The sequence below is a fragment of the Protopterus annectens genome, chromosome 1.part1 (assembly GCF_019279795.1).
Source record: "Protopterus annectens isolate FY-2018-M chromosome 1.part1, PAN1.0, whole genome shotgun sequence".
In the NCBI taxonomy this organism is placed as follows: Eukaryota; Metazoa; Chordata; order Ceratodontiformes; family Protopteridae; genus Protopterus; species Protopterus annectens.
In genome coordinates, this window is record NC_056726.1 from 321,356,271 (window position 1) to 321,368,934 (window position 12,664).

The 12,664-nt window shown below is 36.2% G+C and overlaps 1 protein-coding gene across 2 annotated transcripts in view; it reads right to left on the reverse strand.

Annotated features, from left to right (window-relative positions):
• WDR7 (WD repeat domain 7) overlaps positions 1-12,664 on the reverse strand; it is a 3,592,087-nt gene that overhangs the window by 2,947,965 nt on the left and 631,458 nt on the right. The window lies entirely within an intron of this gene.

Here is a 12,664-nt window from a genome sequence, read left to right on the forward strand (position 1 = left end):
GGGCCTGTTTACGAAAGGACTGGCCCCTGCCCTCACCTGCAGATTGTGCAGGCGAACTCCAAGTTCTAGGCCTGAATGTACTGTGAGCTCTGCCCCTGCCACGTCTAGATCTACCCCTAGATTGAGAATCAGAAGAAGGGTAGGTCCACCCCTTAGTAGGCCAATTTCTACTAAACTTTGGAGGTTGCACCTGCAAAAAATCTTTAACAGTCTGCATAGACTTAGCCTTGTCTTCCATTTTCTTCAAAACCGACTCCACAGGGGGACCAAACAAAACATCAGACTGTAAAGGGGCATCCAGAATTCTAGTTTTAACATGCTCGGACAAATTCTGATCCTTAAGCCAGGCGTGCCTACGAAGAACTGAACCAGTGGCAGCCACCCTAGAAGAGGCCTGTACAGCATCAAAACCACATTGCAAAGAATGCTTACCCACCTGTTCAGAAACATGTACTAAATCCTGCAATTCTTTACACTCTATGCCCTCTGCCAAAGCATCCACTTTAGATTTTAGCTGAGAAAGGAGGAAATTCTGATACTTCAACATATGAAACTGGCAATTTAAAGCCCTCATTGCTAAAGTAGAAGAGGTATACACCTTCTTACCCCATCTATCCAAAGCTCTAGCTTCCTTATCTAGAGGAACCGGATTCTTTACAACAGAGGCTCTAACACCCTTAGGCCCCTGACTAATAGTTTCTGGGTCCGCCCTAGGACTCTTATACAGATATTTATGAGCCTCAGGCACCCTGTAATATCTGTCCGGTTTAACTGGCGCAGGAGGCAAAGAATCTGGATTAAGGGAAGCCTCCGAGAAAACATCTTGAACAACATCCAAAACAGGAGGTATAGCCAAGGGTCTATGCTGTGGTAAAAACAAGAATTCCCTAAGCCTCTTCCGTGAATCAGAGAAATCCTGTCCTTCCCACTTAAAATGCTCCCTCATGGAATGCAGAGTTTCTGAAAATGAAAAATCCTCTGGAGGAGAAGCAGAAGGAGTAGAATCCTCTGCATCAGAATCCGAATAAGGAGGAAAATCTAGAATCTCTTCAGCAGAAGACTCTGAGTCATCTGAGGCCTGATCCAAACTTTCCAACTCTGGCTCCACCCTGGGCCTCTTATCAGGAGGGGGCATAGAACCTCTAATTAAAGTAATCAAATCTTCTGCCATTTTAAGCATGTGCTTTTTAGGCACAGACCCTGAAGTACCTGGAGGGACACCAGAGGAAGGCAAAACAGACCTGCTCTTAGAAGAAGCCTTAGAAATAGAAGCAGAAGGCCTAACCACTTTAGGCATAGAAGGGAGAATAGTAACTTGAGAGGCCCCTTCAGCCTGACCTGACTCCTGGGAGGCCACATCCTGCAAAATCAAAGTTTCCCCCTGAGACTCAACAGAAACTTCAGCCGGATCCACCTGCTCTACTGTAGCTTCTAGGACCGTCCAAACGGACGAATCAACCTGTCTAGGTTTCAAGGATTTGTCTTTGCGCTTCTTCGGAAGCGGCCGGAGGATCCGACGGCATATTATAATTACACCGCTTACCAAAGACTAACCTAACACAATCTAACCTTCTTTTTATAGTGCGCTTATTAAAACTAGCACAAAACCGACACCCGACTACGTCGTGGTCCGGTCCCAAACAAGGAATGCAAAGAGAGTGATAATCCCTATGCGGTATCTGTTTCCCACAAGAAATACAATTATTCACTTTTTCTGACATCCGGAATTAACTGAGGCAAGAAAAAACAAAAATATTCCCCAACGGGGTACTTAGCCCAACTTGGTTTCGGTCTGAAACTCAGAATTCGAAAATTTCAGAACGCCGGACGGCACTTGCAACGCTGCTTCTGCATCGGACCATGCAGCAAAAAAGACTGGGGATATGACGTCGATCATGCGCTTTTATACCCTGACGCTTTGATGTCAGATCTGAGCGCCCATGACCGACGTCAGCCTAATACTTTGGTATTCAGGCCGACCTAGGACAGCGGACTACCCATAAGTAAGGACTGCAGCAATGTGAGATGAAGAACATCATAAGCAGTTCAACAGAGCAATACTTAAATCTGCCATTTCTCACTGCCAATGTGCAACTGCCTGTTAATACAAATCTGCTGATGTACCGCCCTCTAGTTCTCTAAATAAGACTCAACAGAAATCTGCTGATGTACCTGCCAAATCATAGAACCAGAAGCAGTTTAACAGAGCAATATTTACATCTGCTGTTTCTCACTGCCAATGTACAAATGCAATGTGCAACTGCCAAATAACAGGAGGTCTTATTTCAAACTGCCAAAAAACAAGAGCAGATAACAGAAACAGGAGAAGTTCTCTAAACAAGACTTGACAGAGCACTTCTCTAAATAAGACGTACAAATGCAATGTGACTGCCAAACTGCTGAATAACAGAAACAGGAGCAGTTTGAATAATAGATACAGGATTAGTTCTCTAAAGAAGACTTAACAGAGCAATACTTAAATCTGCCCTTTCTCACTGCTGATGTACAAATGCAATACAACTGCCAAACTGCCGAATAACAGAAACTGGAGCAAGTCTTATTTCAAACTGTCGAATAACAGAAACAGGAGCAGTTCTAAGTAAGATTTAATAGAAGAATACTTAACAGAAATCTGCCGTTTCTCATTAGACTTAACAGAGCACTCTAATCTGCCGTTTCTAGCAATGGCCCACCTGTTCTCTCATACAAGTTAATATCATTGTGCATGGACTGCACGTGATGACGTCAGCAACAAATTCAACCAAAAAAAAAATTCAAACTAAACCCGGGATATTTGGAAAATTTGGCACCCAACATTTTGCCCTCAAATCCAGTATTTACCGAGGAATTTGGTACATGACATTGCTGACGAGAAACGCAAATTTGGACAAAAATGAATATTGGAATAATCGAGAGGATGAGAACCAAATTCTGAAATAACAACGAATTGCGATTAAATAGGATAAATATTAATGTAGAAAGAAAAGAAAGAGGAACTGAAATTGGATATTTGTAAAAAGACTGAGGGAATTCAAATATGACTTTTAATTCAAATTGAGGAGATGAAAGAGACTAGAATAATAGTATTTTAAGAAAAGACAGATATTGGAAATGATTTTTATTAGCTAAATTGCATTCTATTAATAGTGCTTTTATATTAAGCTGAAGGATTAAAGTAAAGGCTAGTTTATTCATTTAATAATTATTTTATTTAAAAAGTTATATGCTGTCATAAACTTATGTTATAAAGAAATGCTTTCACGATGTAAAAATTATAGGTTTATAAAGGCCATTATGATTTCTTGCTTTCTTAGTTTTAAGGGAAAGCAATAACCCTCACTGTAAAATTAAGGGAAATACAAAACCACACCAACCTAAATTCTTACATTATCTAGACAACAACAGCCCTCTACTCTAACTTACGCAAACAAGCCTCTCCTACCTCAACTAACACTGCAAATACACACCATCCACATTACCTCAAACATACCACATCCAACACAACATCTAACCCCCCAACTTACCAATTCCATACACTACACTAACCTTAACTCCACAAACTAACTATACACAACAATAATACCTATCAACACTAATACATAAACAATAATACCAACACACATAACAAAAACTCCATGATCATAGAAATCTTACCTGCAATCACAACCATCAATCAAAACAACATTATTGAAGACAAACTAACCCACAAAAGTATTGCAATAAACACCTAACCAACATACATCAATAAGAGAATCTGTCATACAAACATCCCAATGCACCAAAACGAAATTCACCACGAATGTAACCAACTAAAAGATAATTAAACCGAACTCATCTTTACTCAAAACTGAAATAACTCTTAACCTGCTAAAACTAAATCCAAAACTTTCACCTATCCTAAAAAAAAGTCAAAATTCTGCAGCCATTCCTTAAAAAAAATCTCCAAAGAACTTCATCTCACCAAAACTCTCCATAAAAAAATCTACGTGACCAAACTAGCTCACAACAAAAATCCAATAATCCCTAATACATATCAAAAGTTACTCCAATAATAGAACCTACAAAATAAAGTCACAAAAACATCCATACCGGTACGTAAAATCCAAACAATCAACGCGGTTACTCCAATATCCCATACCACATCCACTAGGGCCAAGCTTCAAGCCCACATTCATAACAAACGCAATGCTACTAAACCCGTTATGCAATTCCAAACAAACTACCAACCTTACAACCTGGCCTAGACCAGGTAATAGACTGAAAACCCTTTAATGCCAAGTTATGACTAATACGACTTAAAAACCTAAGATGCCCACTGATAAGACATAAGCCAACTAAAACAACAAAGCTAGAAACTGGAAAACTAAAATCAATATCAAACCAAAATCCAAAGGAAATCAGACTGAACAAACCAGACTAAATAAGTAATCAGCCGTACAAACAAGAAATAAACCCAAAATCTGGCACAACAACTCCTTCAAAAACCACAAAAATGGCCTCTACAAACCACAAAATACAGAACATTCCCAAAGCCCACTACAAAACCATCAATCATCCAAATTCCATCTAAAAATCCTTCACCACAACACCATATCCACCACCCTTTACCATACCGTACATCCACAATTCCCATTTACATCATCTCATTCCACCAATTATCCAAATACCTTCTTACCCCAACCATACCAAAAATTCCCTCTTCCTCCTATACGTCATTAAATTACATTCACCTCTGAACCGCCCATACACATTTCCATATCAATCTAAGTTCTAAACTCCGCAATCAAAATTTACCTCACATTTAACTCTACGAACTCCCATTCCAACTCAAATTCTGAAATCATCACTTCATCTCAAAAATGTTACACATATAACACTATCCACCCTCCATTCTTTCCCACTATAAACAACAGCTCACTTTCATCAAATTTGAACACCACAACAATACATTCTCACACACATTGGCTCTCCATCTAGAAATCTCTCCCACATTTGCTTCTCAACTACCTTGTCACAACAACAATCGTCATGCAATTTTTTCCCCAATAATCTCCAATGGCAAGCCACTTCGTCTTTCTCATTCTCCTCAACCCATACTAGGCCTTCAACCCTTCTACAACAATTCACATGCAAGTTCCTGCACTTGTTCCATATCCAGATTCACAAACTCACAGGCCATCTCTCATTTACAAAATCTCATCCACTCAACCTTAACCCAACTGATTAATATCAATTATCCCTAACCAAAGCAAACTCCCTTCTATCACACAAACCAAACCTTTCCCTTCACAAAAACAGTTCAACAAATTCACCTAACCCATAAACTGTCACACTAAATTACCCTAACATCAAAATTCCACTTCAAGCACAAAATTCACAAACCAGCAAATCAGCCACAAACTCTCCATTTACATAATCATCCAGCCCAATTCACCACATCACACAAAGATCAACAAGTTACAAAGCAAAATAGCAAACTAAAAACATCCACACATCACCTTTGCTTAAACCTAATGACACAATTTCACTAGAACTAATTCTAACAACCAAATCAATTACCCAAAAATGCCTCAATATCTAAATACCCAGACACACATCACTAACGACCTATTAAAATAACTCACCTTAACTACCCCACCTACTGCAGAAATCTCTTATCCCTGAAAACATCCTCAGAAAACTAATTCCCCACATGCAAACTCCTCACCTTCATACAACTCCTCATACTACACATACTCTAAATCTATTTCCAATCTCTATGTACTGAATTCTTCAATTACCTCCACTCTCCAACCTATACAAATCCAATCAATTTAACCTCTATGCTTTAATCAACTTATTCAAGCTTAGTACTTTCCTACTGTTGCAATTCTATCTGCTATATTGTCTTGTTGATAAATTAATGATACACTGTTTTTCTATTCCTCTTGTTTAACTTACTACTCTGATAAAAATATTTCTCCTTAAATTGTATTTAAAAACTCCTTAAATGAATGCATGTCGATTCCCTTAAAAATAATACAGTAAATTACATAATGAATTAAAATAAATTCTTAAAAAAAAGATTTACAGGACTCTTGAAATAAACCTGCTTGAAATTTAGAAATTGTAAATAAAATTTAGTTACAATCAAAAATTTTAAATAAAATATCTTTTCAAAGACATTTTAAGAATGAGTTCTTAAATTGCTAGATAATTAGAATTGTCAGAATTCAAAATTTTTAAACATGATAAAGTAAAGACATCTGTAAATGGTAGAATTTTACAATCGTCTAGGTAAGATTTGTAAATAAAATAACTAAGAACAAATATTCAAACTCTAAACCATACACACACACACACACTCATAAAGTAACAAAATACATACCTCTAAATAAGTCAACGCTGTTCTGATAATCTAAATCAACACACAACACTTAAATCACAGAACATAACACACAGCAACTACCTTAAATAGATTACATGAATGCAGTCCTCTAAATGAAATTAACTGACTGTATCTAGTCTAAACAAGTTCAAAGAGCAATTTAACTGCGTTTCTACTGCCAATGTACACAGCAATAGAAACATTTATGCCTCTCAGATGTCTAATAAACTCCAAAAAAGGCTATTAACTGCCAAAGACAAGCCAAAACAAAAAGGAGCACTTCTCTAATAAATAAAATGCAGTGCAAACTCTAAATAACAGACATTGCATGCGAATAACAATGCAGATAAAAAAGAAGCTTAAAACAATACTAACTGTCCTTTTCAACTAAAACAGTACAAACTGCCCTTCCAACTGCTGTAAAAGAAAATGCAAATTGAATAACAGAAACAGGACAGTTCTAAAACTTAATAAAAAATAACTGCTTCGTATTAATAAATACATCAACTGCCGTTTCCATAACAAACTGACTCTATTAAGTTATACAGCCTGGTCTAGTGATACGCAGCAACAATTCAAACAAATCAGTTCGCATAATTAAAAAATCCAAAAGGCCCCAAATTTTACCGAATTGATCATTGAGATTGCGAGAATTGACACAAAATGACAGAAAAACAAATAGGATAGAAATTGGGTCAAATTAAATAACAGAATGAACGAGGAATTGAAATTGACAGATAAATGCGAACAGAAATCCAATAATACATTACAATGAAATTGGAAATAAGACTTGAGAGTAAACTAGGAAGGAACAACAATCAAAATTAATAATTATAGGATACCTTTAATAATGAGTGGAAGACATAAAAGAAAAACTTAATAAGTAGATTTTATATGCTTAATAGGGTACTAATAATGCTTCTATATTTATATGTAATAATTTAAGAAAAAGGGAGAATATTATAAAATTCTTTACTTTTCTTGTTTTTTAATCTTGTCTATGTAAAAATGGTATGCATTCATATTATAAAGGTTATGGGATACTATGTAAAAAGGGCCATGTTTTCTTACTTTGCTATCTATATATTTAAGACATAGCACTAATATACATCTAAGTTAACAAATAAACCACACACTACACCATAAATACCTTCATCCCACATCACATTAAACCTTCTCTACACTCAATCCTACAGCACAAACTACACTACACCTACATCCTACAACACTAACTTATCACCCCACAAACTACCTTACTCTACACCCACATCTAAACCATAATCCACCCATTCAACACACAAATTCCTACACCCCAAACTCAAACCTTATTACTACATCATAAACTAATTCCATAACAACACAACATCAAAAACCTAAACACCCAAAAACCACAACCAAAATTCATCAACCCAAAATTTACCATCACTACATAAAAAACAACTACATAACCCAATCCACCACTAAACTAACATCACATAGACTATAGTTAATAACACACTAAAAGCATACCTAATACAAGACCTACATGTGACCCAAACGCACCAGCCTACATCAAAAGAAAAATCCCTAGAATTAAACCCTAAGAATCTCAAAAAAACCGAAGTCGGGTTTTTCCCTAAAAGCACATAAGTCCACCTTCAAAACTCTAAACTCAACTCAAAACCATTTACCAATTTAAAAGCAAAATTTAGTCAGAAATAAGTCGTAGCATACCTCTGAACATTCCCAAAGATAACTTCCAAAACACTAAATCTACAGAACAACATATCCAAAACTACAACATAAGTCCAAATCTCACTGCACATTTACTCCAGAATCCCTCAACCATTAAGAACTAGTGACAAAACAAATCAAAGAACCATCCTACTGGACTCAAATACCTCGACAATTTCTACAATTCCCAACCAATACCTAGGTTCTACCACTCTAGAACCTACTAACCAAGTCACAATAACCAACCACTTATACTAATACCAACAACCTAACCTTTACCAACTGTCCAAACCATTGAAGAGAGCACTAACTTATAAGACCAAGTCTAACTACATTAAAGTACTCCCCAAAACTTAAAAGAGCCAACTATGAATCAATAAACCAACTGCCTAGAAAAGCAGAATAAACCACAAAATTCGAAAATAAACCTGCCAAAAAAAAAAAACAGCTTAAACAACTATGCAACAGCTTAAAAAAACAAACTTACAAGCAAAAAACCAAAAATCCAAAAGCATCAAAACCCTTTAAAACGGCATACAACTCCTTAAAACCAGGCCAAAACAAAAACCAGCAAATCACCAAATAGCCCTTACAAAACTCAAATATCCACAAATTTCCAAAGCCTTCATCCTACCAAACCAAAACCTTCCCCCCTAACTCATAACATCCCCACATTACAATTTAATCCCACTATCAATAAACCTCCCTTGTACCATAAATTACCAACTTTCCAAAACTCTGAAACATTATACCTTTATCTTATATCCCGTCCCAGCATTCATAACCTCCTCTGGAATTATCACACCCTTAATCAGTGAAACTTTCTTTAACTCAACTTGATATCAAATTCCCCACTCTACCTTCTAACCCCTTCTAAATTCATAAAATCTGAACATTCAACATCATTCCTACACATCAACTATATCCACAAACACATGCCTTCTCACATCCACTTCTTAACTTCACTAGAAATTTACTTTAATCTGATTCAGAACTTACAACATTATATTCTCCACACACATTGCTGCTCACACACCATTCCTTTCTCTCCTTACCTGTTAGCAAGCTAATACAGGCAAAACTTTCCATTGCAAGCTAATCTCTCCAATCCACACCATGTCTCCACAACTCAATAGGTCCTCCTTCCATCTTCCCCATTCTATATCACCCAGAAACACTATTCAAAAACATGTCAATTATCTCAACCCCATCTCACCTTACACATCCCAGCAAATCTAAACTGCCCAGAAACTTTCATCTTAAAAACTCATCTAACCCCAACATCCAAACTTTAATACAAATTAACTTTAACCTACTCAATCCCCATCTCACACCATCCAAAACCATACCAAAATGGCTTCTGAATGACAAAACCTAACTCAATGACAAATCTTACAATCATTATCTCACAAAAACACACACTTCACAAAATCCAAAAAGCACAATCCCCTACCAACAATTCCACAATTGACAACCTCATTTTCACCACATCCAAAAATATAAGGACAAAGAAATATATTCAAAAACTTAATTTCAAAAATCCAATTCTAAACACCCTTGCCAACACCTCATTTGCACTAAGACATACTTATTACCACATCAACATATCCAAATCTCAATATCTGTAAAACCCAGTAAATCCAATAATCCCCCTTCACCCATTCTCAGCCAAATGCAACTCTCCACTATAATCCCCCAACATCACTGCGAAAATCTTAAAACCTGAAAACTCCACTCCTTCCAACTTACTTACCCTTACACCAATCCCCTCACCACTACAAAAATCCTTCATCACTAACCTATTCGAATCTATTACCACTACTTTACTCCTTCCTACCTATCCAACTACCACTCCAACCTCACTACAAAATCCTCAGACAACTCTAATAGCTATTCCATCTTATAATTAATCTCTATTTTCTCTCTCTTGCACTTAAATTACTATTGTTTTTGGAAAATCTAATGTTTTTAGCCTACTGTAATGTCTATCCTCTGTTTAACATTTCTCTCTTAAAATTGTATTTCTCTATAAAATTGAATTTCTACTGAGCTTTTTTGCCTAGCCAATAATTTGCATAACATGTAATTATAAAAAATTTTAAAAAAATAATAAAAATAAATTCTCTTAATAAAAGTGCTTTAGCAAAAGGTCTGTAAGGAACGTAGTATTTTTTAAAAATTGTAAATTAAAAATTAAAAAAAGAATTTATAAAGTATAGATAAACTAAAAGCTATAGATACTAATGGTTCCGATTTTGTACATCTAATATTAGAAAAAAATAAAATCTTACCACTTACACATTTCTGAAAGTGAAAACAAATTAGGCTATACTGAACTTAGGTTCAGTTGCCGACAACTAAAGGTAATACACACACAGACACACACACACACACACACACACACACACACACACACACACACACACACACACACACACACACACCCTTAAATAAGAGACTTAACAAATATCTGCTGATGTACCTGCCTAAATGCAATGTGCAACTGCCTGTTAAATCATAGAAACATAAGCAGTTCAACAGAGCAATACTTAAATCTGCCGTTTCTCACTGCCAATGTGCAACTGCCTGTTAATAGAAATCTGCTGATGTACCGCCCTCTAGTTCTCTAAATAAGACTTAACAGAAATCTGCTGATGTACCTGCCAAATCATAGACACAGAAGCAGTTTAACAGAGCAATATTTACATCTGCTGTTTCTCACTGCCAATGTACAAATGCAATGTGCAACTGCCAAATAACAGGAGGTCTTATTTCAAACTGCCAAAAAACAAGAGCAGATAACAGAAACAGGAGAAGTTCTCTAAACAAGACTTAACAGAGCACTTCTCTAAATAAGACGTACAAATGCAATGTGACTGCCAAACTGCTGAATAACAGAAACAGGAACAGTTTGAATAACAGATACAGGATTAGTTTTCTAAAGAAGACTTAACAGAGCAATACTTAAATCTGCCCTTTCTCACTGCTTATGTACAAATGCAATACAACTGCCAAACTGCCGAATAACAGAAACTGGAGCAAGTCTTATTTCAAACTGTTGAATAACAGAAACAGGAGCAGTTCTAAGTAAGATTTAATAGAAGAATACTTAACAGAAATCTGCCGTTTCTCATTAGACTTAACAGAGCACTCTAATCTGCCGTTTCTAGCAATGGCCCACCTGTTCTCTCATACAAGTTGATATCATTGTGCATGGACTGCACGTGATGACGTCAGCAACAAATTCAACCAAAAAAAAAATTCAAACTAAACCCGGGATATTCGGAAATTCGTGGCACCCCAACATTTTGCCCTCAAATCCAGTATTTACCGAGGAATTTGGTACACTTGAGAGACAGAAAAAAGCACAAGAGCTGACTAGAAGAACTGGAAGTATGTTGGAAATGAAGCAGAGACTGGATGTGGGAGATTGAGATCAACAGGAAGAAAACCAACAACTCAGAAATTAACAAATAAATATGGGATTACAATGTATTAATTGTATTTGTAAAACATGACAGAACGAGAAAACCTGGAAATATTGGACTTTTTGACTTTGCTAAACTTGTAAGGGACTCCAAAGCATATGCCCTATTTAATATCATAATGTCTGGAAGGACACTTAGGACAGGAGAAGAGGAAGGAGAGAGTCAGATATAAGTAAAATTACATTTTATTCTTAACAGTAGTATTTTTATAATGCATGCCATAATCTGCATGCTATAAAGTAATGCTTTCTCAGTTATTTTCAAGTGTAATAGGGATACTAAATATAAGAGAAAAACAGACAGCACTTAGTAGAAGCACATGCTGTGCAATGCGTCTTAGCATGGATAACCTGCTTTATAGGTTAAATCCAAGTGTGTGTGTGTGTGCGTGTGTGCGTGTGTGCGTGTGTGTGTGTGTGTGTGTGTGTGTGTGTGTGTGTGTGTGTGTGTGTGGCTGTCAGTCTGGGACAACTGTTCCTATTAGAAGGATTAAACTTCAATATTTGAAGATGCACATTTGTGTTTTAGTATTAAGTTATTAGGACTTAGGGGTGTTCTGGTGGTATTTTTTTATTTGTGTAAAGGTCTTCACTAAAGTAAACGTTTTGTAAGATATGACATAAGTTCAAGTGGATATGACAAGAAACAACTGTATAAATGATCAACCTGCCAAACATTAGCATATGCATGTAATACAAAAGCTGGATCTGGATTTTTTAAAAACATAATGACAGTACTTTCTGTATTATCTTTAAATGTAAATGGTCTCACAATTATATAAAAAGAAAGAACCGTGAACTATATTAAAAATGCAGAGTGCAAATAGCTATGCTACTGGTAACACAGTCGGAAAGAAATGAGCAAGTGAATTTGATAAACAAAGGTTTTCAGGATGGTTATTCAGTGGAATATTTGGGAAGAAGGAAAAGGAAAGTACTTATATTAACTGCAAGGGGAACTGCAACAGTGACAGAAGTAGATTTAATACTAATGGGCTACTGGTAAGGGAAGAGATTACACTGCCATGTACTTATTACACCTAAAACTGCTATAGTAATGGAGCTTAAGAAAATTCTTGGAGAAATAATTAGCTTTC